We start from the raw sequence: 26,415 nt of genomic DNA on the forward strand, positions 1-26,415 counted from the left end.
ATACCTCCACAGAATTTAAAGTTAGATTAGAATTTCCCATGCATACCCGACTGAAAAGTTACGCTGGAAATGAGAAGAGAGAAGCGAAAAAGGAAATTTGAGATCGAAAAGGAATTTGGGATTTAGAATGAAATTGAAGATTGTGTTGCAAGTTTTAAAAGTTGGGGGACCTAAATGCAAGCGCCTGAAAAGTTCCGTGACCATATTGCAAACTTATAAAATGTTGGAGGACTGCCATGTCATCTTCTTCTAACGACAATGTAACAGCGTCAAACGGTCGGTTATGTTCGGACCATATTACAAACGAACTAAATGTTAAAAGACTGTATTGCAAGTTTTAAAAATTGAGAGACCTAAATACAAATATCAAAAAAGTTCATTGACCATTATTATACTTTACGCATATTTTAATTATATTTAAGGGTCAAATTAATTTTTATTTAAAATATATATTAAATATCAGTAATTAATTAAAAAAACAATAACTAATGGATCGTCAATCTAGTTTATCCTCTCAAATTTATGTTTTTCATAAAAATATAATAAAATATAGAATATTTTTGGTTAGTAAATAAATGATGAAGCTGGGGTTTCAGCTCCCTTGGGACCCGTACTCTCCCCTTGGTCCTTGCTGCAAACTTCACGGAGAAGTTCTCTTTCGGCTTTTTTTCTTTGTGTTTCCCCTAAAAAGCGTTAACAAAACCCATAAATCATTATCACTTCAGTATTTTCACAACACACCAGTTGATAACCCATTCCAAAGAACAAAAACAACCATCCAATTTTCACTCTACTAACTAATCGGTGAGTTGCTTCCCTCTCAGCTTCGGTTATGTGTGTATATATGATGTAGAATTACTTTAAAGTTTTAATTTTTCTCTGGGTCTGCAATCTTGAGCTTTGCTTTGAAAGTTATTCAATTTTCGGATAGGAAAAGAAAAATGGATGAAGAGAAGAGAAACCCAAAAGGCAAAAAAAAAAAAAAAAAAACCGAAAAAGACCTATGTGCCCAAAAGTGCTTCTTACACCACCAGGCCAAGTTAATTATGGAGAACATAAGATAGCAAGAGTCTGAACCTTTTTCTTTTGTTATTTTATTGAACTGGGGTTCCCCAGTAATTTAGATGGTTTATATTTAATGTAACATTTTTGCTTCTTGTATAATATGCATTGCTGTGCTACTTGAATTGCTAGTTTCACTGGTTAATTTAATTTTTTACCCCCTTTTTAAAGTTATTTCTTACTGGGTTGTTTTCTTCTTTTGTTTAGTCGTGTATGAGCTTTTGATTGTTCCCCATGGCTTCTCTACTTGCAGTGAAACTATCTGTGCAGGGGTTTCAAGTTCTTAATTTCAGTTTCTATAAGGGGTTTGATTGTTGCATTTTTAGCTTAATTAAAAATATGGCATCATCTCACGGCAATACTCACAATGAAGCAGCAAAACTGGAACAAGTTATCACTGAATTCTTCTATAAGAGTCTTTTAATAATACTTGAATCAAGGTCTCCTTATGCGTTGTGAAAGGATTTGTGTTTCAGTTTTGTACCGTTCATCTATCTCAGATATAAGCTCCGAGTCATCAACCCCTATGTCCCCTCAATTTATACCAGATTATGTTGGAAGCCCATTGGCAGACCCACTGAGGAGGTTTCCCTCTCTTCCGGTGTCGCATTACTCTCCATCATCTTTGCCATTCTCAAGAAGACATAGTTGGAGTTTTGATCATTCCAAGGCTTCACCACCTTCACTTTCTTTCTCATCATCACCAGCACATTCCAGCACATTCAGAATCGCATGCTTTTGTTTCTAACCCAAACTCTCGCCGTGTGCCACCTCTGAGCTTACCTCCTCATCCTCCTGGGGCATCACCAGCTCGTAAGAAGAATACGAACTTTGATGAGTTTTGTCCTTCCCCAAATTTCTCTGCTTCCCCTTCTCCGTCCCCTTCACCCTCACCATCACCCCCAATCCACGTTTCTGGGGGTCATCTGTCAAAAGTTCTGTTACGTTCTGAAAGTGCTCCTGTTAACATACCTGTTCCTAAGCTTACCAGTTCCCCTGGCTTGTCCTCCAAGGCCTAGCAAAATTTGCCACCATCTCCTACCCTTAAAATTTCAAGATCTGGTATTTCTAGGACTGATAATAATATGGGTCCCGTGAAATCTGGCGCTACTGTTGGAAAGGTATTTCTTATATGCATCATCGGTATGCCTTGTGATTTCTATTGTATCTTGTTTTTCTCCATGGTGTAAACACTAATTTTTCGTTTATTATTATTAAAATTATTATTATTATTATTATTATTATTAAATATTATTACAAGCCCAAATCCAACAGTAACCGGCCCAGATCCAGAAGCCCACAGGAAACCCTAAACCCAATTTAGGGTTTGTATCATCTCTTGCCCCAGCCGCCAGCATCACAGCCGTTGGATCTAGTTTTGATTTAACGGCCCAGATGGTCCCAACAAGGAAACCCTAGGATATCATAACCCTAGGGACACATCCCAGCCACCGTTGCCTCCAGTGTCACGCCACCTCGCCGTTGAAGCCTCTAGAAGCTCTGCTGCCATGATGATAGCCACACACGTCGCCTCTACGGTGAGTCACCAGCATAGCTTTGGTGACTCACCAAGGCTTTCATCCTCTGGACTGGTCCGACAAGAGCCTCATCGAGGCTATAAAGTCTCGGATCCTGCAAAATAAAAAAAAAAGGAGAGAGGACAGCCAGCAAACGGGAGACAGAAACACCAACAACAAGCAATCCAGCCACCATCAAACACCAAAATAACGAGATAAAAATCGAAAGAAACCTTACCGAGGAAAGCCACACCACCACCGGAGTAACCACGCACCTCCACGCTCCACAACAAACCTTCGAAAACCGAAGGTATTTTCATAGATTTGCTCCGATTGGGAGCTTTTTAAGGGAAACAGATACCGGAATCGTCATTAGGACGATCCGATCTACATTGTGGTATAAAGTTTTATTTTTCGGCCACCGGAGGCGGTGGCCGGCGGTGAGGTTGGCGGTGGCTATCGGCGTCGGAATTCCCTCCGGTGAGGGAAATTAAGAGAGAAGGAAGAGAGTTTCTTCTTCTCTCGTTTTTGAAAGAAGAAGAAGAAGAGAAGAATGAGGCTGCTGGCTCTTCGGGCCAGCTATGAAGGGGTATATATATCCCTTCTCGAACGACGTCGTTTTGGGAAGGGGTATATGCGTAATTTACATGTATGGCTAAACCCTTTCTGTAGCCATCCGAGTTTTGTAATTATTCATTTTAGTCACTGAAACTAACTTCTGAATGTTCTAATTCAGTCTTCAAATTTTATTTTATTATGTTTTAATCCTTACCAGTATTAAATAATATATTTAGGATAAATATCATATTTAGTCCCTAATAATTTTAATATTTCTATTTTAATCACCGATTAAATAAATAATGGTTAATTACACTACTAGTATTTATATTTTATGATAATTCTAACCATGTCTCTTAAATATTTATATTTTTATAATTTGATCATTAAATTTTATATAATCTTAATTTTTACCATAAGTTTTATTATTTTTACATTTTTAAGTTCATATATTTATAAATATGATCCATTAGTTTTTAATATTATTACTTTTAATTTCTTTCATTTTAATTATTATTATTTTATTTTATTATTACGTTTGATATATGTTTAAATTATTATCTTCATGATTATTTTATTATTATTATTATTAAGTTATATAAATATATTTATATAATATTTATTTATTTATTCTATTTATTTATTAAATAAAAATCCTATTTATAAATTTAATTTTATAAATTACTTTTAAGAAAAATAAACATATTTTGATATGTATTTATTTTTTAATATCAAAAGAAAAGGTTGTCTTAAAGCACCTAGAAGTCATTTTCTGATATTTCTAAATAAATAAATATTTTATTTATACATATTAATATATATTTTCTTTAAATTATTTGAAATAATATAATTATGAATTAAATATATCTTTGAATTTTTAAATTTCTAATAATAGAGTCAATTTATAATTAAAAAGTACTAATTTTGGGCGTTGTAGGAGTGCTAATCCTTCCCTAAACGTAACCGACCACGAATCCCTTTTTATTTCTAAAAAGAATGAATTTTTGGTTAAAACGCAAATCAGTTTATCTTTTAACTGATGTTTTCTTAAAAACTCTTTTAAAAGATAATTTTTTAGGTATTCGACCTACCTGACCCAAAAGGCCGATGGCGACTCCCAAATTATTTTAAACCATTTATTCACATCACTTTTCCCGTCAAATATAAAAATTTCGTGCCCGGACGAAAACCGGTTACTACACATGGAATTTAGTTGTCTTTTGCATCTTGTAGCTGTTCTCTCTTGGGAAAGGAGATGTTCTGAAATATTCTGAAGCTAAGGTATCTTCCAACATCTCTCCAGGAATTTCATTTTCCAGAAATTCCAGTCGGTTTGTACAAGATGATTTCGATGACTCTGAGTTTCAATTCATTGTATAAATTATACTTCTAGAATAACCCTTTTTGCATCATTTGTGGATGGTTCCAATGCATACAGTTAATTTACTTTTATCTACTATGTTTATTTTTATACAGGTTTCTTGAGGAGATTTAACGGTTGTTAATTGTTGTAAATTTGAAAACGTTGCATCATATTTTTTAAATTCTTACTGGCTCAGGATTTGATTTGGTTTCTTTAACTTGCCACGGAATAATGTTTCTATGCTGTTGTGTCCTGTCCTCTTGCTCAAAGTGGTATAAACTTACTAAAGGAGCATGTAAATTACCCATCATGTGTATGCTAAGTCTAGTACTTCCTCTTTCTGTTTGAATTTTGTCTTGAACTAGTTCTGATCTAATAAGTCGAGATGTTAGAAATTGATGAATTTTCTATGAAACTGAATAATTATCTAAGCAAAGAGACTACATGGAAAACTCCATACTTTGCTGGTAGGAGCCTGAGTAGTGGTGAAACTGGGTCAAGAATTGGCATATATCACATATTGGGAGTTACCAAATACAAATTAGAAAAATAATGGGGGAAAAAAAAAGAATTACAATACGAAGCTGTCTTTGAACATTAAAAGAAGACAGATTAAAGAAGTAGAAAATATAGTGGAATAGGTAGAGAATGAAGATTGGGAAAAATAAAAAGAAGACAGATTAGAGCTAACAAAAGAAAGGGTGGGTGGACAGAACATGAGAAAGGTTTAATGAGGGGTTGAAGGTGATGTTATAGTCTTTTTAAAATTGTTATGATATTCTAATTAATAAAATAAAGAGCATTAATGACATTGTGATTTTCCAAATAGTAAAAAGAAGGAAAGAGAAAGGAAGCAGAAAGGTGAAATGGTGAAAGCGGACTTTTTTATTGCGCCTGGAATAAAGCGCAGCACATTTAAGCTATCACCTCATTAAAATAGCTTTGCGTGGAATGTTGTGAAGAGGCTTTCCTTATTTTGGCTGCTCCTGAAGGCCTAGGCATGTGCCCTAACATCACTGCCATGCTGAAGTTTCTGTGTCGGTTGTATTTAGCAGAAAGCAGTGCTATATCCCACTGTTTTTGTAATGTGCAACCAGTATCAGTGAGCGAATCGTATTTGTTTCGATATCTTCAATTTTAACATAGCTATATTTTTTTTTGATAGAAAGGGGATGCCTCATTAAAACCCCCCTCATGATTAACGGACCACTGAATCGGTGTTCCTTAATCAGCGGAAGGAAGAAAAGAGTGCCTCGATTTATTAATAATGCATACTAGTACATCATGGTAAAAGAATACACCTTAAACAGCAGCATAAGAAACAGACTCCCTGCACAAACACCTTATAAACAAAACACAGACAAAAATCATCCAATCCCCTGTTTAGCCAAAGAATCTGCCTCCCAATTACAACTCCTAGGAATATGCCTAACAATAATCTCCCTAGTCGAAATTAGAGATAACCAAAGAACTAAAGAAAGGAGGAGCAGTAGTCGGCAACATAATCCAGTCCACAACTACTTTACAGTCACTCTCAATGATCAGTCTTCCCTCCTTAGCCCAAGCTGGTGCGAGAAAAAAATCAATGGCTTTCTCTATTGCTTTCAATTCAGCCAAAGGGGGAAGACAAGGGCCAACACCAATCAAGAAAGACCCTAAGGTATTACAACAAGGATCCTTCAAAATGCCTCCAATTCCACCCACTAGCCCATCACTACTTACCGCCCCATAAACATTAAACTTAAAAAAATGTGGAGGAGGAAGCCAACACTGAACGGTTTTCCTTTTAACAGTAGGAATAGGAAACTTGTCTGCAATAGTGGGATCCCCAATAAGAGAGTCGACTTGAATATTGATATTCGGAAACTTTGCTAGATACCATTTGGCCAATCTGAATCTTGAAATGAAGAAAAGAGATGACCTGTCCAGCTTCATCTTATCAAACACCACCAAATTCCTAATCTTCCATATTGACCAGAAAACAACCCCTGGAATAAATTTCCAGATTAAAGAATTCGTCCTTAAATCAGACCAAGAACTCATCAGTGACGGCGGATCTTTAGGCAGAACTGTAGAGATATCCCATAATATGAAAAAACTATTCCATAAATCCCATGCAACCGAGCAGGAGATAAATAAATGCTGGACAGTTTCTTCATGAATTAAACAAAACGGACATAGGACTACCTCCAAAGCAACACCCCTTCTCTTCAACTCCGATCTGACTGCCAATTTTTGGTGAGAAACCTGCCAAAGAAATGTTTGGACTCTAGGAGGAGCCAAACCGGACCAAACCTCCTTACTCCAATTAAACGTACCACCAGATTTAAGGGATAGAGTCGACCTGCATGATTTAACCGAGAACAAACCATCTCCTCTCCCCGACCACAAAAGGAAGTCATCCACTGAGTCGGACAAAATGATATTATCAAGCAAAGACATAAGTTGAATCCAATGATCTAATTCCCAATCACATAAGTTCCGCCTAGATTGAATGTTCCACACCCAACCATTATTCACAAAACAACCAAACTTCGACACCTTTCCCCACTTATTAGTAGAAAGTGCATAAATCCTTGGAAATTGATTTTTTAGTGTGTCATCGTTTACCCAAATATCATTCCAGAAATATATAGACTTACCATTACCCACTTGGATCTTGGCATGAGCTCTCAACCCATTTCCAACTTCATCTTCTTTCATAAAATTATTAATGATTCCTTTCCAAATCCACGAGTCCATAGGAGAAACTACTCTATCAATTGAAAGGGACAGATTACTTACATTATGCTTGCTACAGATCATTCTTTTCCATTGAGTATCTTTTTCATTCCCAAACTTTCAGACCCATTTACCAAGCAACGCTCTGTTTAAAAAATTCAGATGCAAAACTCCCAATCCTCCCTCTTCCAGTGGTTGACAAACCTTTTTCCAGCTCAACCAGTGAATACGGTTGTGTGTATTACTCTCCCCCCAAAGAAATCTGGCCATTAAAGTCTGAATCTTCTTGTTCACCTTATACGACATTTTGAACAAAGATAGGAAAAAAATCGGAAGCGAGGATAGTACTGACTTCAACAACACCACTTTCCCCGCCATTGACAGTGATGACGCTTTCCAACCTGATAATTTCGAATGAAATTTCTGGATGACCGGATCCCAAATAGCCTCAAAATTATTCTTAGCACCTAAGGGAAGGCCTAAGTACGCCGAAGGTAGGAATGGCAACGGGTCGGGGTCGGGGTCGGGGTCGGGGCGGGTTTTGCTCGCCCCGTCCCCGAACCCGAAATGAATTCTCGTCCCGACCCCGACGGGTTTTTTATCGGGGCACCTTGTCGGGGATTTTTTTTTGCCCCGTCCCCGAACCCGATCCGAAATATTATACCAGAACCCGAACCCGAAAATATTTTATATATAATTAATATAAAAAATATAAAATATTATATATATAATTAATATAAAAAATATAAAATATTATATATATATAATCGGGGCAGGGATACCTTGCCCCGAACCCGACCCGAAAAAATCCCAGAAAAAAATCCCCGAACCCGAACCCGACCCGATATCATTCAACCTGACCCGACCCAAACTTGACCGGGTTTCGGGTTTCCCCATCGGGTTCGAGTCATATTGCCATCCCTAGCCGAAGGAAAAGAACCTACTGCACAACCAGCCATAGCAACCCATTCGTTTAAGATTCCATTTTCCATGTTAATGCCATAAAGTTGACTTTTTGAAAGATTTAGATGTAACCCCCTCATTAAGCTCAAAACTCTCCTAATATTTAATATTTTAGTAGAAGAATCTCGGCAGAAAAGGATAAGGTCATCGGCAAACTGTAAGTGAGTTAATTGAAAAGGATCAGAACTCCCAATCGAAAACCCTTCAAAGAGACCCAAATTAGAAGCTTTAGTCAGCATAAGATTTAGAAGTTCTCCAACTATATTGAATAAAAGAGGGGATAAACTACATCCTTGTCGAAGTCCTTTAGCCATAGAAAATTCGTCTGTTGGAGAGCCATTCAAAAGTATTGAGTTTGATGCCGAAGAAAGACAATGCTCTATCCATGAAACCCATCGCTCACCAAATCCCATGACTCTCAATAATCTCTGAAGAATCTCTGAAGAATCGACCATTCGATAGAATCATAAGCTCTCTGGAAATCAACTTTGAAAACGACCCCTCTCAACCCTTGTTTTCTCCAGAAATGAATGCCTTCATTCGCAAGAAAAGCACAGTCTAACAACTGTCTCCCCGGTATAAAATCAGACTGAGAAGGGCAGACAATGTCCTTAATGACTGAAACAAGTCTCTTAGATAAAACTTTAGAGATTATTTTAGAACTGTCTCCCTGGTATAAAAGCACAATTTAACATAGCTATATTAACAAATTAGAACTGTAACTCATATCTTTAGGTCACATGGTAGGATTGGAGGCCGATTCTATGTATGACTTCGCCTTTCTGTTGAGGTATCTCTATGATTAGGCTTAATATAACAAATGGGTCCTTAACTTGCCAAGCGTTCTCAAAGTGGTACCTATGGTTAACAACCTTTATTTTTGAAAGGATTGATACAACAAATTGAAAACAGTTTTAAATTTTAGTGCCAAAGGGATCATCCTTTGATGGTCATGTTCCCTAGATTATTCTCGATTGCAGTGAACAAAACTGGAAGATTATTTCAGTTTGGGGAATACAGTTCAGGGGATTGGTTTTGGAACGTTCAGTTGAGAAGGGAGTTGAATGATTGGGAATTTGAGCAATGGTCAAATTTGATGGTTGTTATCTCTGATTTTTTCTATTTCTTCTTATGCTTTTGATGGTCTGTTTTGGAAGGGGACTGGAGAAGGGGTGTTCACTGTTAAATCTTGTGCCAATCTATTTTATTCGGGTACTTCCAATTCGAAGGAAGCTAAATTTTGGAAGTCTATTGTTTGGAGGGGCCTGCTGCCTCCAAGAGTAGAGACTTTTCTTTGGCAAGTTATCTTAAAGAAGTTGGAAGTGAAGACAGCTCTGGTTAAGAGAGGTGTTCAGGGCATAAATGATACTTTGTGTTCTTTTTGTAATCTAGAAGAAGAGTCTTCATCTCATCTATTTTTTTCCTGTTCTGTTGTTTGGCCAATATGGACTAAATTCATGGGTTATTGGAATTTTCAGTCTGTTTTTCATAAAGATGCTAAAAGTTTCCTATTAGCATGGAATGACTTGAAGACCAACTCTCTTATTTGGTCATTTATCCCTGGAGTAGTTTTATAGACAATATGGAAGACTAGGAATTTTATAGTGTTCGAAGGAGGGAAGCTAGATCGAGCATAAATTTTCTTTCTAGCAAGGTGCAGGCTTGCTTCATGGTTTCTAGCTAAGGAAACTCAGATTTCTATCTCCAAGGATGCTCTTATTGCTGACCCTTCCTTAGTGGATTCCTACTCGCTCCATTCTAATCGGATTTCAACTAAGTTTCCTTGGTCCCCTCCTCCAAAGGGTTTTATTAAACTCAATGTGGATGCGGCTACTTCAAGTGATTGGAAGAGGAGTGGTTTAGGTGGTATTCTGAAAGACATGTCTGGTTCGATTCTTGGTTCCTTCAAAGAGCCTGCTGGTCCGGGGCCTCCAACTTTGATGGAATTGAAAGTTATCCTAAAGGGTTTAGATTTTTATGAATCTATTCGCCATAGGTTTAAAGATAGATTGATTATCGAGAGTGATAGTAAGGTGGCAATTGGCTGGGTTAAGGATGTTGTTTCATGTCATGTCGTTTTTGCTCAAATTGTAAAAGACATTATTCAAAAGCTTAGTGTTTTTGAAGGTCTTATTAGATGGGTTAGTAGGACAGCCAATATAGAGGCGGATGTCCAAGCTAAGGCTGGTATTGGTTGATAATTATGTTCTGTTAAGGGTTGTTTCTTTTTGGTTTTCTATCTCTTGAGGGAGATTAGACCTTGTATTACTTTGTTATTATTTGAGGTTAATGAAATCCTTGGGCACTTTTTTTCTCCTTCCGTTGATTAAGGAACTATTTTCAAGTTCCGTTAATCATGAAAGGGGTTTTTAATGAGGCCTACTATTCCTATAAAAAAAAATTTAGTGCCAAAGTGGTCTAAAAAAGTTTAGGTACCACTTTGAGAACGATTGCCAACTTCAGGAGCCATACATTATATTAAGCCTCTTATGGCACACTCCAATGCATATGTAACTATTCATACTATTTTGCGGAAATGGCTAGATCAATATTTACCACTGATATGAATTTGCTTTTTTTTTTGCCTTCATTTAAATGACTTGGCTTCCTTCACTTTGTTATGATAGGAGAGAACATCTGTCTGATCCAAACGAGGAAGGGTTGTTTATGAATAGAAAATCCCAAGATGCTGCAGTTGGTGCTCTTGTACGTATGCTGAAGAAAGCCCCTCCTCTTCGCCAAGTCATCGCAGGTTCAATTAATTTTTCAGAAGCCTCGAGGCCAGAATTGTGCAATAACAACATCCAAGAGCAAAACCAGAAGTCAGAGGCTGTGACCATTGAACATGATGCCTCATCAATTATTGCATCTTCTAGGTTTGTCGCATCAATGACAACGGCCGATGCATTAGAGGAACTTCGGGGTTACAAAGAGTTAAAAGCCTTGTTGCTTAGTGAAGGTGGTAAGTCTTACACACCTGCCCCATTTGCCTCTGGAGCTAAGCATTCGGGAAAAGGTACATGAGAATTGTCTTCTTCTATGATATTGGTATATTTGCACATATGTACAGCGATATGGTTTGAGAGATTACTACATGCTATATAGTTGAAGGCATTTCCCCCGTTTTGTGACAGTATGAGTATATATATATATATATATATGAATGATTTAGGATCAACTTACACAATGTAATTTTTTTTTTTTAGTTTTACACAGATTTAAGACCGTTGGATGAATGAAAATAGACGGTTGAGATTAATTCGTTGTCTTCTTTTTTAGTGAATATCTTCTCATTTTCTATTGTTAATCACTGTCATCTATTTTCACTCATCAAATAATCATAAATCTGTGTAAAACTAAGAAGTTTTATACTGTGTAATTGGATCCTATCCCTATATATATATATATATATATATATATAATAGAAAATTTGGGTTAAGATTTATGCTTACAATAGAGCTGTTATCCTTGGGCTGGAAAACTTTGTAAAAAAGCACTTTTTGTCTCTTAGTGTGGCGGATGCAGGCTATACATGCCCGCAGATATGGTGTGGTTTCTATTACTTCGCATTTCTCCTTTGATTCCCCTGCTGCATTTAGATTTTCAGTAGGATGCTTTAGCTTATGAGTTGTAGGTATAATCCATGTTATTCAAATTCGGATTCTAATACAGTTATGTGCCTGATATGAATGTATTTAATCATATAGAAGCTTTTTATAGGATCCTACTCTCATACATATAAGTCTGATATATTTGGAATATCATAATTCTGAGTTCCTAGCTAGATATGCATCAGATTAATAGGGCTGTAAAAAGCTCATGAGCTTAATATTGTTAAGCTTATTCGAACTCGAAAACACAAACTGAGGTTCAACTCGAAAGCTTGAAAGCTTAAAAATGTTAAGCTTGATCAAACTTGAAATAAAAAATTAAAGTTCAATTGAAGTTCAAATTTAAAAATAAATGTGTATGTAAGATGTATGTGATTTCATGCGTATAACTGTGTAGGCTTTACATTTTTAGCACAAAAAGAACCAATGCATTCGTGATGGTTGGATAAACCTTCATTCTGATAAAATTTAAATTTTTTTTAACCATCGGTATATGATTTATTAATCAATTAATTCAGTTCGGATACTGCAGAGATGAGAGTAACCTTCACAATTCAATTTGCTTCATTCGCGAACGTCAAGATTTGAACTTTTGATTCTGTTTAAGGAATATAATGTCTCATCTCACTAGATCAACTGGTTGTTGGTAAATATGAAGTTATGTGTCATTCCTTTCGTAATATGGACTTGCATTTTAATTAAAATATTAAAATATAAATTTTTGACGTTCCTTTTGGGATATTGATCTTTCAATTAATGTCGATGTAGATTTTTCATTCGTTTGGACTTGTATTCTATCTAATTAAAACATTAAATATGAAGTGAGGTTGCTTTCGGAATACTGATTTTTCAGTCGTGGCTGGCACGGTAGAAACTAGTGTTAGAGTTTTAAGCTTGATTTTAGAGATTTTTATGTATTTGAATTTTTTTATAATTTCAGGAAAATTAGGGTTTTTATTAAAATATTAATATCTTTATGTTTTTTTAAAAATAATTTTTCATAATTATATAAATATGATTGTGTTATTTAACAAGATATTTAACGACGGCTGTTACACTCGAGACACTTAAAGTGGTAATATTTAAAATGTTACACCTGAATTGATCGAAAAAAATTTAGATACTATTTTAAAGAAAACGATATAATTTGTATATTTATCATTATATCAAGCCAAAAAAAAAATATGAGGCTGTGACGTTCCTTTAATTACGGTGAATGCTGTCCTCATGCGCATTTGGCCACAGAGTGGAGAATTTAATGAGTGGACTCAGAAAGTCTTTTTCCTACATAACTATGTTTTTCTTTTCCTGCAAAATAAGCATTAACTATGGAAATTTTATTATGAGTTTACCATCATATTGGCGTTAATTACTCTAATTATAAATCAAACACCACTAAGTTTCCATCACCCCCATTAAAAAAGTTTTAATTTTTTCCATACAGGATTTATCGTTGAATCTCTTGATCCCGATAAATTATTAGATGGGCTCTTCCCACCACATCAACAATTATTCTTAACTAATAATATCAATGTTTTTAAAACCGGATTGGACATTGAACCGGTGAAGGTACTGATTCACTGGTTCAACCAGGTTCAACCGCGGTTGAACCGGAATTTATATAAAATAATATTTTTTTTTAATTTTACATAATATTCAAAGCAATATTAATATATATGTAACACTTTTTTTAAGTTTACAATATTACAAGGTATAAAAATATCACAAGTCATAACATATATAAATTAAAAACCATAAAATCAAGTGAAACAAAATGATTCAAATCAACTACAACATAATATTTAAGGTAAAATATATTAAATAATAAATATAATTATATAACTATAATCAAAAAAATAAAATTGAGGCTTAAAAAAATCATAACAAATGATGTCATTTGGTTTAATTGTTTTAAAAAAACAATCCCACATGGCTAAGAAACATAGAAGAACATCCCAAAAGTTTAAAGAGTAAAAATATGAGAACAAAACAATCTCACATGGCTAAGAAACATAGAAGAGCATCCCAACTTACTTCTATAAATAATAAAGGTAATTTGACGTTCAAAATTATGGAGCCTTTTGGTGAGCACAAAGCGAACTATTCTTTCGCTTCAATTGAGCTCAAATTTTAGGCTTCAATCGAACTTCTAATTTTTTTTAGAGTTCGAGCCTTTTTGATTTCAAGTTTTAATATTATATTTTGAGTTCGAGTTGAACTTGATAATTTTTAGCTCGTGAGTTTTTGAGTCGAGTTGAGTTTACTTTTAAAGTTTTCGAGTTTGAGTCGAGCTCAGCAATACTTGAATTTGACTCAGCTCGTTGAACAAACAACGTCGTTTGGTTTAATTTTTTTAAAGAAAAAAAGTGAACCGGCGGTTCAAACCGGTTTTGTCGGTTTTTAGCCGGTTTACCCTAGTTTTACCAGTTTTCAGCCGGTTCTTTATCGGTTCTGTGCTCATCCGGTTTTGGGAGTTAATCGGACCGGACAGGCCACCAGTTCATGGTTCAACCGGTCGAATCGGCTGGTCCGATCTGATTTTAATAACATTGAATAATATTATGCCAAATAAGAATTAATTTACATTTAATTCAATATTACATATGAATGCTCCATCATTGATTCTCCTTTGCCCCATTTCTTTGTTGATTTGAGCTCGTAAGGCAAAATTCAAATTTTATCATCATCATTCTTGGTGGATAATCTGTAAATTCCTATGTAAATTCCAATTGGGTCTTAGGTATGCCTTGGCCCTGGACTGGGGGAGTCACCCTTGACCTAAACTTTTTTGTACCAAAGCAATTACATAAGAATAGTCAGACGATCATTTTATAACTTTTAATAGTTGGTGGATGTCATTTTTTTAACAAAAAATATTATTTTGGAACATATAAATAACCGGATGATCATTTTATAACTTTTAATAGTCGGAGGGACTCAACAAAACGTCTTACAATTGGAGGATTATTTTATAATTTTTAATAATCAGGTTGTCATAACCATTTTTTTAAAACAATTATTTATTATTTTTAAAAACACAATTATGACTTTAATTTAAAAGATTTGGTGATTTTGAACGGATTTGAATAAAATTGAAAAGAGTCGCCATCGACCTTTGGGTTAGGTAGGTCGAATACCTAAAAACGTCTTTTAAAAACAATTTTAAGAAAAATAATTTTATAAGACAAAAATTCGGTCTACGTTACCAAAGATTCATTTAAAACAGATTCGGGAGTCGGTTACGTATAGGGAAGGGTAAACACCCCTCACAACGCCCAAAATCAGTACTTAGTCACTTATATATAGTCGTAAATGGTGGAACTTAAAATTTGAAGCAGAAGTAAAAATATGATCTATTTATTGAATATTTGTTAAAATAATAGAAATACTTCAATTGGTAAGAAATCTTAAGATTTGCAATCCTCCAACGGGAAAGCTATCTCATCATTTCTTATCTATAAAGTATATTCCATCTTTGAATTACCACTAAATAATATTGACATGAGTAGAAAATAAAATATGCTTAATTTATCTAAAACCTGTATCGTTAATATTAATATAACAACCATTAATACAATAAAAATTATAAAAAAAGAATGATAAATCAATTATAATTTATTTATTGAATATTAGTTAAAATAAAAGAAAAAAACCCTTTTCTCGACAAGAAATCCCGAGATTTGCAATCCTCCGTCGGGAAAGCTACCTCGTCTATTTCTTACTTGTAAAAAATATTTTCTCTTTTAAAAAAATATCGAAAATTGACATAAAATACATCATATTTTATTTTTCCAAAACATACATCACTATTAAGATTCAATGAAGAAATAATAATAAAGATTAAAATTTAAATATTAAACAATATGAACATCAAATAAAATAACAAAAAATAGAATAACAATAAAAATAATTTCTATAAGCTCGTAAAAGGAAGAATTTGCGTTTTTTCATTCTGTTTGAACGTCGTATAGGATTGCATCACTTCGACCAAGTGATACTTTCCACGTCCGTTCTATAAAAGACGTTCTTGAAAGTATTCGAATAAATGACATTAAACATATTAATCATTAAACAAACATTTGAGATTGTTCAAAATATCAGCTCTAAGTACATACATAAATATATGAAGATCGGAATATGTTAAATAAATATATACATGATCCTAAAAAATTAAAATATATTATTATGCATATAACTATTCGATATATAAAAAAAAAATCTAAATGTTTGGTAAGTATATATAATACACGCATGCATGCATGTAATAAAATGTATAGTACAACACTATATACAGACTACATAACATTAATATATATATATATACAAGTCATGGATATATTCAAATATATGTACATATGTAAAAAACTAATATGAGAATATAAAATCCTTAAACGAGACCACAAATAAAGGTAATTACACATATATAGTAATTAAGAGGGCTAAAAGATATTAATAATAACTTGTAATTCTAAACTGCAAAATCAATAACAAACCGGGACAATAATCAAATATATCGAACAATAGATGACCAAAAATGAGAATAAACCACAAAACAATATCCAGGATTAGAATAAAATAAAATAAAATAACATGCCATCATCATAAACTTGACCAAAAGCAAAACAATGTAAAAAAAAAGTGATTGAAATGCATTAATGAAAACATACACTACCTAGATAAAAACAAATTAAAGTAGGATGGCTGAAATTCAAATATGAACATAAAAATACAAACGCAGATGAGGATGGAATTGTAACATAAAACAAAATGGAAGCTCAAAATATAAGAAAGTAAAAGTTCATTAATGACTAAAATTAAAATGTTACAAGATGAGGACCCTTTTGACGCGATTAAACCATACACCCAACACATGGAATCCTAGCATCCAATACTGTGTCGTTCCATTAAGTTGCTATATACCACCTTAAAATATTGGGAACCCTATTTTCAATTCTTCCCCCCTCCCATCCGTTCTCTACTCTTCCTCTCTCATTTTGCCTCTGTTCTCCAACAAAACAAAAAGAATGGAACCCCAAAACCAAACCCCAACCAACACAAGACCCTTACCTTCAGAGATGAAAGGCTCTTGGTCCGGTGAAGCGATGATCAACACTCCTTTTTTTTTGGTAAGGATTTTTTTTAGTTCTCTTTATTTTTATTTTTTTTCTCAAAACCCGAATCCCCTCTCTTTGATGCATGTTGATTTTTAAATCCTTCTTTTTTGGGTGAGATGATGAGGTCTATGGATAGGATTTGATTTCTCTGATTTGGGTGAATAAAGTCCAGATTTTTCGGGATTTTTGGGTGTTATTTTAATGGGTTTTTAGATTTGGGGTAAGTTTGATACACTGTTGATGACATTTGCTTCACTGTGTGACCAGATTGCTGATGACGACCGGCTCGGGATTCACCATCGACGCCTCAAGCACGGCTGGGAGATGGAAGGCCAACGACTGTGGCGGTTGGTTGTTAGATGATAGCTTTATGGTGAATTAGGTTCAGGGTTTGGCTGATGGGTGAGCTTATTGGGTTCTTGGTGGGCTTCGAGAATGGGCCTCGGGATTGGCCTACAAAAATATGTATATTGTAAATAATAATAATAATAATAATAATAATAATAATAATAATAATAATAATAATAATAATAATAATAATAATAATAATAAAATAAATATAAAAGACCCGGACAAAAACGGGTGTCTACAGCTGCCCCTCTTTGCACATACTTGTGTTAACAAGAATAGGGCAAAGACGACAAGACAACACGTTTTTGTCTGGTTCTCCCCTTTTCCATAAAAATTGGATAATGCTGGTTGTTGGGGACGACACTGCTCATACATGATGAAGAGGTCTGGTCATCTAAGGGAGACACGATTCCTACGTGATGAGGAAATCTGGTCAAGGGATGACACGGCTCATACGCGATGAAGAGTTCTGGTCATCTTTAAGAAGGGTGATAACTAGGTTCCTACGTAATAAGGACGGCTGATTATCTAAGGTTGACACGGCTCCTACGTGATGAGGAGGTCTGGTCGAGGGATGACACGTCTCATACGCGATGAAGAGTTCTGGTCATCTTTAAGAAGGGTGATAACTCGGTTCCTACGTGATGAGGACGGCTGATTATCTAAGGTTGACACGGCTCCTACGTGATGAGGAAGTCTGGTCAGTTGATGTTGACTGATTCATTGCTTCAATAATGAAATAAGTCTTGAAGATCCTGTAAAAATGGTCATATGCCATGATTTCATGTTAGCAATATGCCCTAAGGATGATCTAAATGCATGTTTAAAGGGTTATGCTCAATTCGATCCTGGCATTGGGAATCTCTCATACTCTTTGACCGGAATATGCGATATTTATGCGTTTGTCCATGCCTGGTTACTTCCTTGACCTCTCATTAAATATTCTTTGACTTGGTCCTTCTGATCCACCCCGAGAGAGTTTATCTTGCCTCTTTGACTCTTTGGTCATTGATTGATTTTTCAGAGAAAATTCATTCAGAATGGCCTTTCCTTGTTGCATGCCTTTAAATTGGGACTTCTTTGCTTGGGAAAAGTATGATTATGTTGAAACTGATTTCTTTAATCTGAACCCTTTTTTCAATGGTTTGCTCAATGATTTATGGGAGCGTGTCTTTGTATGTGTTCTCTGGCGAACACCTGTTTCAAAATCCCCATACTCTTACATTTTTCAGAGTAAGGCATAATAACCGATGTTATTGATTAGTAATTTGGTGAATATATGCGAGGACATTGAATCAAATTCAAAAATTTCACTGAAGATAGGTAACGAGAAAGTACAATCTTTTGGGACAAGAAAACAATTATATACAAAGGAAAAACAATGGACAAACATAGTGAATATCAAATGCTGAGTCCTTCTATTTCTTCACCCCAAATCTTTCTCGAAAGTTGACATGTGTTTCGAAGATTCAGATCGTACAAAAGATGTGTGAGCATGAGAGTCTTTCCCTAAACTGTTAGGCTTCCGAGGGAATCCACCATTTCAATTTCTGATTATTCGAGCCGTCCATTACGGATTTTCAACTCGAATCCTCCTTTGGTTTCAAGATGCCCATTTTGGGTTTTCATCTTGAACCCTCCTTTATTTATTTTTCTTCTTTTTCATTTTTCATTTTTTTCATTTCCCTTTATTTCATTTCCTCTTTTTTTTTTTTTAAGTGTAATATCGCTTGACCGAATCTGAATTCACGGGATTAGGCAAATCTTCTCCATCCATTTCTGTTAACACCAAAGCTCCTCATGAGAATGCCTTTTTTACAACATAGGGACCTTCCCAGTTCGGCATCCACTTCCCTCGAAAGTCTTTTTGCATAGGTAGGATCTTTTTTAGTACCAAATCGCCTTCACGAAATTCTCGAAGTCTGATTTTCTTGTCATATGCTCGTATCATCCTTTTCTGGTACATTTGGCCATGGCAGATAGCTCTCAGCCTTTTCTCCTCAATCAAATTTAATTGATCAAACCTACTTTGTACCCAATTAGCCTCGTCCAGTTTCAACTCCATCAATACTCTCAAAGAAGGTATTTCCACCTCAACAGGTAAAACTGCTTCCATCCCATATACCAAAGAGAATGGTGTTGCCCCAGTAGATGTACGAACGGACGTGCGATAAGCCAGCAACGCAAAAGGTAATTTTTCATGCCAGTCCCTATATGTTTCAGTTGCTTTTGTGATGATCTTCTTGGTGTTTTTATTCGCTGCCTCTACTGCCCCATTCATTTTTGGGCGATAAGGAGCCGAATTGTGATGTTTGATCTTTAACTTTGTGCAAACTTCCTTCATTAAATCGTTGTTCAAATTCAATGCATTATCTGTGATGATCCTTTCAGGTGTTCCATATCTACAAATGATTTCTCTTTTTAGAAATCTGCACACTTCTCCTTTTGTGACATTGGCATAAGAGGCAGCTTCAACCCATTTGGTGAAGTAGTCTATAGCCACTAAGATAAAACGATGTCCATTTGAGGCCTTCGGTGAAATTGCCCCAATGACATCGATGCCCCACATTGAAAATGGCCAAGGTGCGTTCATCACATGGAGTGGTGAAGGAGGAACATGTATTTGGTTATCATGAATCTGGCATTTATGACATCTTCGAGCAAATCTGATACAATCTCCTTCCATAGTGGACCAATAGTACCCAAACCTCATGATTTTTCTAACCATTGTGAATCCATTAGCATGTGTTCCACAAACTCCTTCATGGACTTCCTCAAGTATTTTCTTGGCCTCGATTCTATCCACACATCTCAAAAGCACCTGATCCTTGCCCTTTTTATACAATATATCTCCATCAAGGACATACCCCATTGCTAATCTTCTTAAGGTCCGTTTATCATTCTCAGCTGCCTCCGCCGGGTAAGCCCGATACTTCACATATTGGAGAATATCATAATACCATGGGAGACTATCATCCTCTTCTTCCTCTATGTTGCAACAATGAGCTGGCATTTCTCTTATACTCATCCGAATAGGCATCATTCGAGACTGATCATCGGCCTTAAACATAGCTGCCAACGTAGCCAAGGCATCTGCCATTTGATTTTCTTCACGAGGAAGATAAGCAAAAGAAATTTCTTCAAACTCTTTGATCAACTCCATCACTAAGTTCTTGTATTCTATCAACTTGGAGTCTCGAGTCATCCATTCCCCGCGAAGCTGATAAATAACCAGAGCAGAATCGCCGAATACTTCCAGACTTTTAACTTTGCGCTCAATTGCAGCTTGAATACCTAAGATACATGCTTCATATTCCGCCATATTGTTAGTGCATTCAAAGGCGAGCCTACTAGTACAAGGATAATGATCTCCCTCAGGTGAAACTAGTATTGCCCCAATTCCATGTCCCACAGCATTAGAAGCGCCATCGAAGTTCATTTTCCATGCTTCATTTTTCGGAGTATCTTCTTCAGTAACAAATATACTCATTAAGTCCTCATTCGGAAAATCAAATTTTACTGGCTCATAGTCTTCTAATGCTCTGCTTGCCAGGAAATCTGCAAGAGCACTTCCTTTAACTGATTTCTGGTTCATGTAGACTATATCAAATTCGGACAACAACATTTGCCATCTCGCCATCCTTCCAGTTAGAGCCGTTGATTCCATCAGGTACTTTAACGGATCCAGTCTTGATATCAACCAGGTAGTATGATACAACAAATACTGTCTCAGCCTCTTAGTAGTCCATACTAAAGCACAACACAGCTTTTCGATAGAGGAGTATCGAGTCTCACAGTCAGTGAATTTCTTACTAAGATAGTAAATAGCTCGTTCTCTTCTTCCAGTTTCGTCATGTTGGGCCAACACACATCCCATTGACTTCTCAAAGACAGTCAAATATAAAATCAATGGTTTGTTTGGGATTGGTGGCATCAAGACAGGAGCATTAATTAAGTAACTCTTAATTCTATCGAAGCATTCTTGGCAACTATCATCCCATTCTCCTGGGTTTTGCTTTCTCAGTAATCGGAATATTGGATCACATTTCTCGGTCAACTGAGAGATGAATCTGGCAATATAATTTAACCTTCCCAGAAAACCTCGTACTTCCTTTTGCGTTCTAGGGGGAGGTAATTCCAAAATTGCTTTGACTTTACCAGGATCTATTTCTATCCCATTCTCACTGACTACAAATCCCAATAACTTCCCTGAAGTAGCTCCGAATGTGCACTTGGTTGGGTTAAGCTTGAGCTGGTATTTTCTTAATCTTGAAAACAGCTTCCTTAAGACTTTTACATGTTCTTCTTCGGTTTGTGATTTAGCAATCATATCATCCACGTACACTTCTATATCCCTGTGCATCATATCGTGGAACAACGTAACCATTGCTCTTTGATATGTTGCCCCGTCGTTCTTAAGTCCGAAGGGCATCACCTTGTAACAAAATGTTCCCCACATTGTCACAAAAGTTGTCTTTTCCATGTCTTCTGGGTCCATCTTAATTTGATTGTAACCTGAGAAACCATCCATGAAAGAGAAAAGAGCATGACCAGCCGTATTGTCAACCAAAGTATCGATATGTGGGAGTGGAAAATTATCTTTGGGGCTCGCTCGATTGAGATCCCGGTAATCAACACACATCCGAACTTTGCCATCTTTCTTTGGAACTGGCACTATGTTTGCTACCCATTCAGGGTATTTGGCCACTTGTAAGAATCCAGCATCGAATTGTTTCTTCACTTCTTCCTTGATTTTTAATAGCATATCTGGTCTCATTCTTCGAAGTTTTTGCTGAACAGGCTTGCATTCCGGTTTTATTGGTAGCTTGTGCATCACAATGTCAGTCTCCAACCCCGGCATATCTTGATAAGACCAAGCAAACACATCCCTATATTCCCGAAGAAGGCTTATAAGACCATCTCTTATTTTTGGTGAGAGTGAAGTGCCAATTTTAACTTCCTTTATATCCTCTTCTGTTCCCAAATTTATTGTTTCAGTTGTCTCTTTGTGGGGCAATATTTTTCTATCTTCTTGCTCCATCATTCTAACAAGCTCAGAGTTTAACTCACATTCCTCTTCATCTTTATAACCTTCAGATTCTTCGAGACACATGTCATTTTCAAAATCAATTTGTGGTTCAAAAGTATCATTACTCGAACAATTGATATCTGAAGACTTTGAAAAGTGCTTATAGAATACAGGGAGTTCTTCAACAGTGTAATTGTTCAAAACATAGCCAGGAGGACACGGACGGATTGATGCCAATGAACACTCTCCAGTAGACTCTTCTGTGATAACGTTGATGCTCAGGCTTCCCAATAAATCTTCAACAAATTCTGTATCTTCAATATCCTGACTGTTTCAGCGTGTCAATCACAAATCCTACAGACACAAAAGATTTGGAGAGTGGTGGAATGACCATGGGTCCCCAAACAAGATCTTCTCCCTTTACTCTTGCCTTCCTCCTTTCCTTAAGCTTTTGTGCATCCTTGACTTTATCATGGTACGTTGGTTTGTATCCGAGACCAAAATAATTTCTTTTAGGAACTGGAGCCGACCCTTCAGTGATTCCTTGCAGTTTCTTTCCCAAGCCTTTCCCTACCTTTGCTCCTCTAGCTAAGGTCTCCTTTAATTGCATCTTTGTATTTTTTGAAAGATGAGGAATGGGAATTCTTTTGCCTTCAGAAATAAAAGTAGCATTAACAAATTCCAAGGACTAGAAGGAGGACTCTAGTGCATTTTCATCTACCCCTACATATGGTGCATCTGTAGTGATAGAGGCAATGATGTCTTCTTCCGCTTTGATGGTCACCAGAGTCCCATCAACAATGAATCGGAGCTTTTGGTGAAGGGATGAAGGGACTGCCCCAGCCATGTGAATCCAGGGTCTCCCTAGCAAGCAACTATAACTCGGATGAATATCCATGACAACAAAATCTACTTCAAATGTTGTAGGGCCAATTCTGAGAGGGATAATCATCTTCCCCATTATCTTGCGTTCTGTCCCATCAAATGCCCTTACAGCATTGCCACAAACCCTCATTTGTGATACATCCACAGGAAGTCTATTTAGAGTGGCGAATGGCATAACATTCAAGGCTGATCCGTTGTCAATTAACACACCTGAGACGATAACTCCTTTGCAATGAGCCGTAATGTGTAAAGCCTTGCCCCTGCCTTTTCCATCCTCAGGTATTTCGTCATCATAAAAATAAATAAAATTATCTGCATTAATATGATTTACCATCCTGTCCACCCGTTCCACCGGTATATCCTTCCCTACAAAAGTTTCATTCAGCACTTTGATCAGAGTATTTCGATGTACTTCCGAATGCAACAGTAGAGATAACATTGAAATCCGCGCTGGGGTCTTATGAAGCTGTTCCACAATATTATACTCGCTGTGTTTCAGAAACTTTAAAAATTCCTGAGCCTCCTCAATCTTAACAGGCTCATTCAATTTATCATCAGGATCTTTAATAACCACATCTCTTGCTTTATCAGCCTTTCCAGGAGCATAGCATCTTCCACTCCTGGTGAAAATCCAACTTCAGCAACCTCTTCCTCCTTACTCTCAGGAGTATTAATTTGGCATGTATAGTCCCAGGGAACACTCTTGTTACTCTTGTAGGCAAAAGGCGCAGGGGTTTTGATCACTACTCTAGATGTTATACTTTCACTGCTGGCCTCGTAATTTGGTTTCGATATGACCAGGACAGGCTTTTTTAAATTCTTTTCAGCTTCCCTTGAATTTTCTTCAGAAGCGCAAATATATCTTTCATTCTCACTCATTCTTTCTTCATAGAACTGCAACTCCTGCTTGTTCATTAATTCTTGGACTATTTGCCTGAATTCTTGACAGTCCTGAATCTGATGACCATTTTCACCATGGTATTCACAAAAGTTCTCTGTCTTTTCCGTTGAGCATTCATTTCTAGGGCTCAGCAACCCTCTCTCCTTTATTTGAGCATATACCCACTTCAGTGGTGTTCTTATTTCTTCAATTCTCCTTTTAATTTTCTGATTTTTCTCAATAGCGTTCACTCCCTGATTCTGATGATTTGGAAGCGGGTTTGCAGCAACACAGGGTGCTTCAGAATCATTAAAGGACACCACCTTTCTCTTGATCAGATCTTCAACCACTCTTTTAAAAGCGAGACACTTTTCAATGTTATGTCCTCTGAGATTTGCATGATATTCGCATGTCTCATTTTCGTTGAAGCATTTTGGATAAGGTGGTTTAATTGGATCAATGAATTTTGGTGATACTACGTGAGCTTGGACTAATCCATGGAAGAGCTCACTGTAAGTCATTGGTATAGGAGTGAACGTCATCCTTTCATTGTTATGCTTGCGCTTAGTCTCTCCTTGAGATGAAGAAGAATTTCCCATCTTCGGCTTACTCACAGAGAAATTTACATTATTCACCTCTCATTCTTTCCTTTTCACATAGGGTTTCTTTGCAGGAGTTTGGCTACCGACAATCTGCCCCTTCTTTAATGCTCTCTCGATCATCTCTCCACACATCACGATATCAGAGAAGCTCTTAGTGGCCACTCCTAACATATGATCAATATAAGGAGATTTTAACGTATCTATAAACATGGTTATAAACTCCCTCTCAATAAGCGGTGGATGCACCTGAGCGGCAATATCCCTCCAGCGCTGAGCGTATTGTCGGAAGGTCTCATTATGCTTCATCTCCATATTTTGGAGAGTAACACGATCAGGCATCATGTCGGTAACGTGTTGATATTGTTCTTTAAATGCATTGGCCAAATCCTTCCAAGACCCTATTTTAGCTCGGGTTAATTGGTTATACCATCTGACAGCTGACCCCGTCAAGCTGGCCTGGAAACAGTGAATTAATAGCCCATCATCCTTCACGAATCCTGTCATTCTTCGACAAAACATGGTCAAGTGAGCAACAGGACAAGTTTTTCCATCATACTTTTCAAATTCCGGCATTTTGAACTTTGGTGGTAATACTAGGTCTGGCACAAGACTCAATTCCTCTGCATTCATTCCGTCTTGAGAACCCTGCTTTCCCATTTCTTTAAAAAACCCTTTGCACCAGTCCTTTAAATGCTCTGGTACTTCCGTTTTAGGTTTCTCCATTTCCTCAGGATCTACATCAATATACTCATAAGGACTGTTTTGAGGGTTAGTCGTGGCCATTTGAACCTTTACAGCTGAAGACCCTGCAGGATGTTCAACTAGCTTTTCAGGTGAGATAACTAGTCTCGGGGTAGACTCCTGCCTAGAAACTTCAACAGGGGCAGCGCTTGGTTCTTTAACTGTTTCAGTACGTATCCCAGACATCTTGGTTATCATCTCATTCATCATATTAGCCTGGCTTTGCAGGATTTGATCTATAATTGACTTTTGTGACTGATCCATCTTTGCCTGCCATTCTTGTTGTATTCTTAGTAAATCTTCTTGCATTTCTTTCTTTAATTGATCAAGCTTGGCCTCCATGGCTCTACTTCGCGTGTGATAAGGATTGGAGTTCTTACTTGCCAGAATCGTCTGTCACATAACCCTTCGGAAATTAATTTTATTGTTCTTTTAAATTCGAATGCATATTATTGGTAATGTGCTATAAATGATACATTTTATTGGTGATGCATTATAAATAATGAATTTACTTATGCATAATGAATGATGCAAGTATGAAATGCAAATAAAAGGCGTTGACCCAAGCAGTAACCATTCGGAAATACTTTCATTGGATAAAAAGTTTCACTCATTACAAAGGAGTTCTATTACATATAAGGCCTAGCCCTCAGACTCAGCTCTACAATTTCATTCATAATGGCGATGATCTCCCTTGTATATTCAGAAACCGGATTTGTGCGCAGTTGGATGATCTCCGCTCTATTGGCTAATTCATTCATGTACCGAGCCACTTCACCCATTTGAGCAATAGTTTCCCCCATCATGCGCTCGCGCTCTTCTACTAAGGATCGATAATGCTCGTATGTATTTTCCCATCCCTTATTGATGCGTTTGATCTCTTTTTCTAGATTGGTAATATGAATTCGACATTTCTGGAGTTCACCCTTTAATTCTCTGATTTCCTTCTGGAAAGATTTGTTTTCTTCGAGAGCAACTCTTAGGTCCACTGAAACGGGAGGAACTTGCACTTGCAGAA

General features: G+C 36.4%; 1 pseudogene; it reads left to right on the plus strand.

Moving 5' to 3' along the window:
- Positions 1-598: 598 nt before the first annotated feature.
- Positions 599-11,334, plus strand: LOC120122349 (annotated as a pseudogene).
- The last annotated feature ends 15,081 nt before the right edge of the window (positions 11,335-26,415 follow it).

Source organism: Hibiscus syriacus, unplaced genomic scaffold (assembly GCF_006381635.1).
Source record: "Hibiscus syriacus cultivar Baekdansim isolate YM2019G1 unplaced genomic scaffold, ASM638163v2 tig00110387_pilon, whole genome shotgun sequence".
Lineage (NCBI taxonomy): Eukaryota > Viridiplantae > Streptophyta > Magnoliopsida > Malvales > Malvaceae > Hibiscus > Hibiscus syriacus.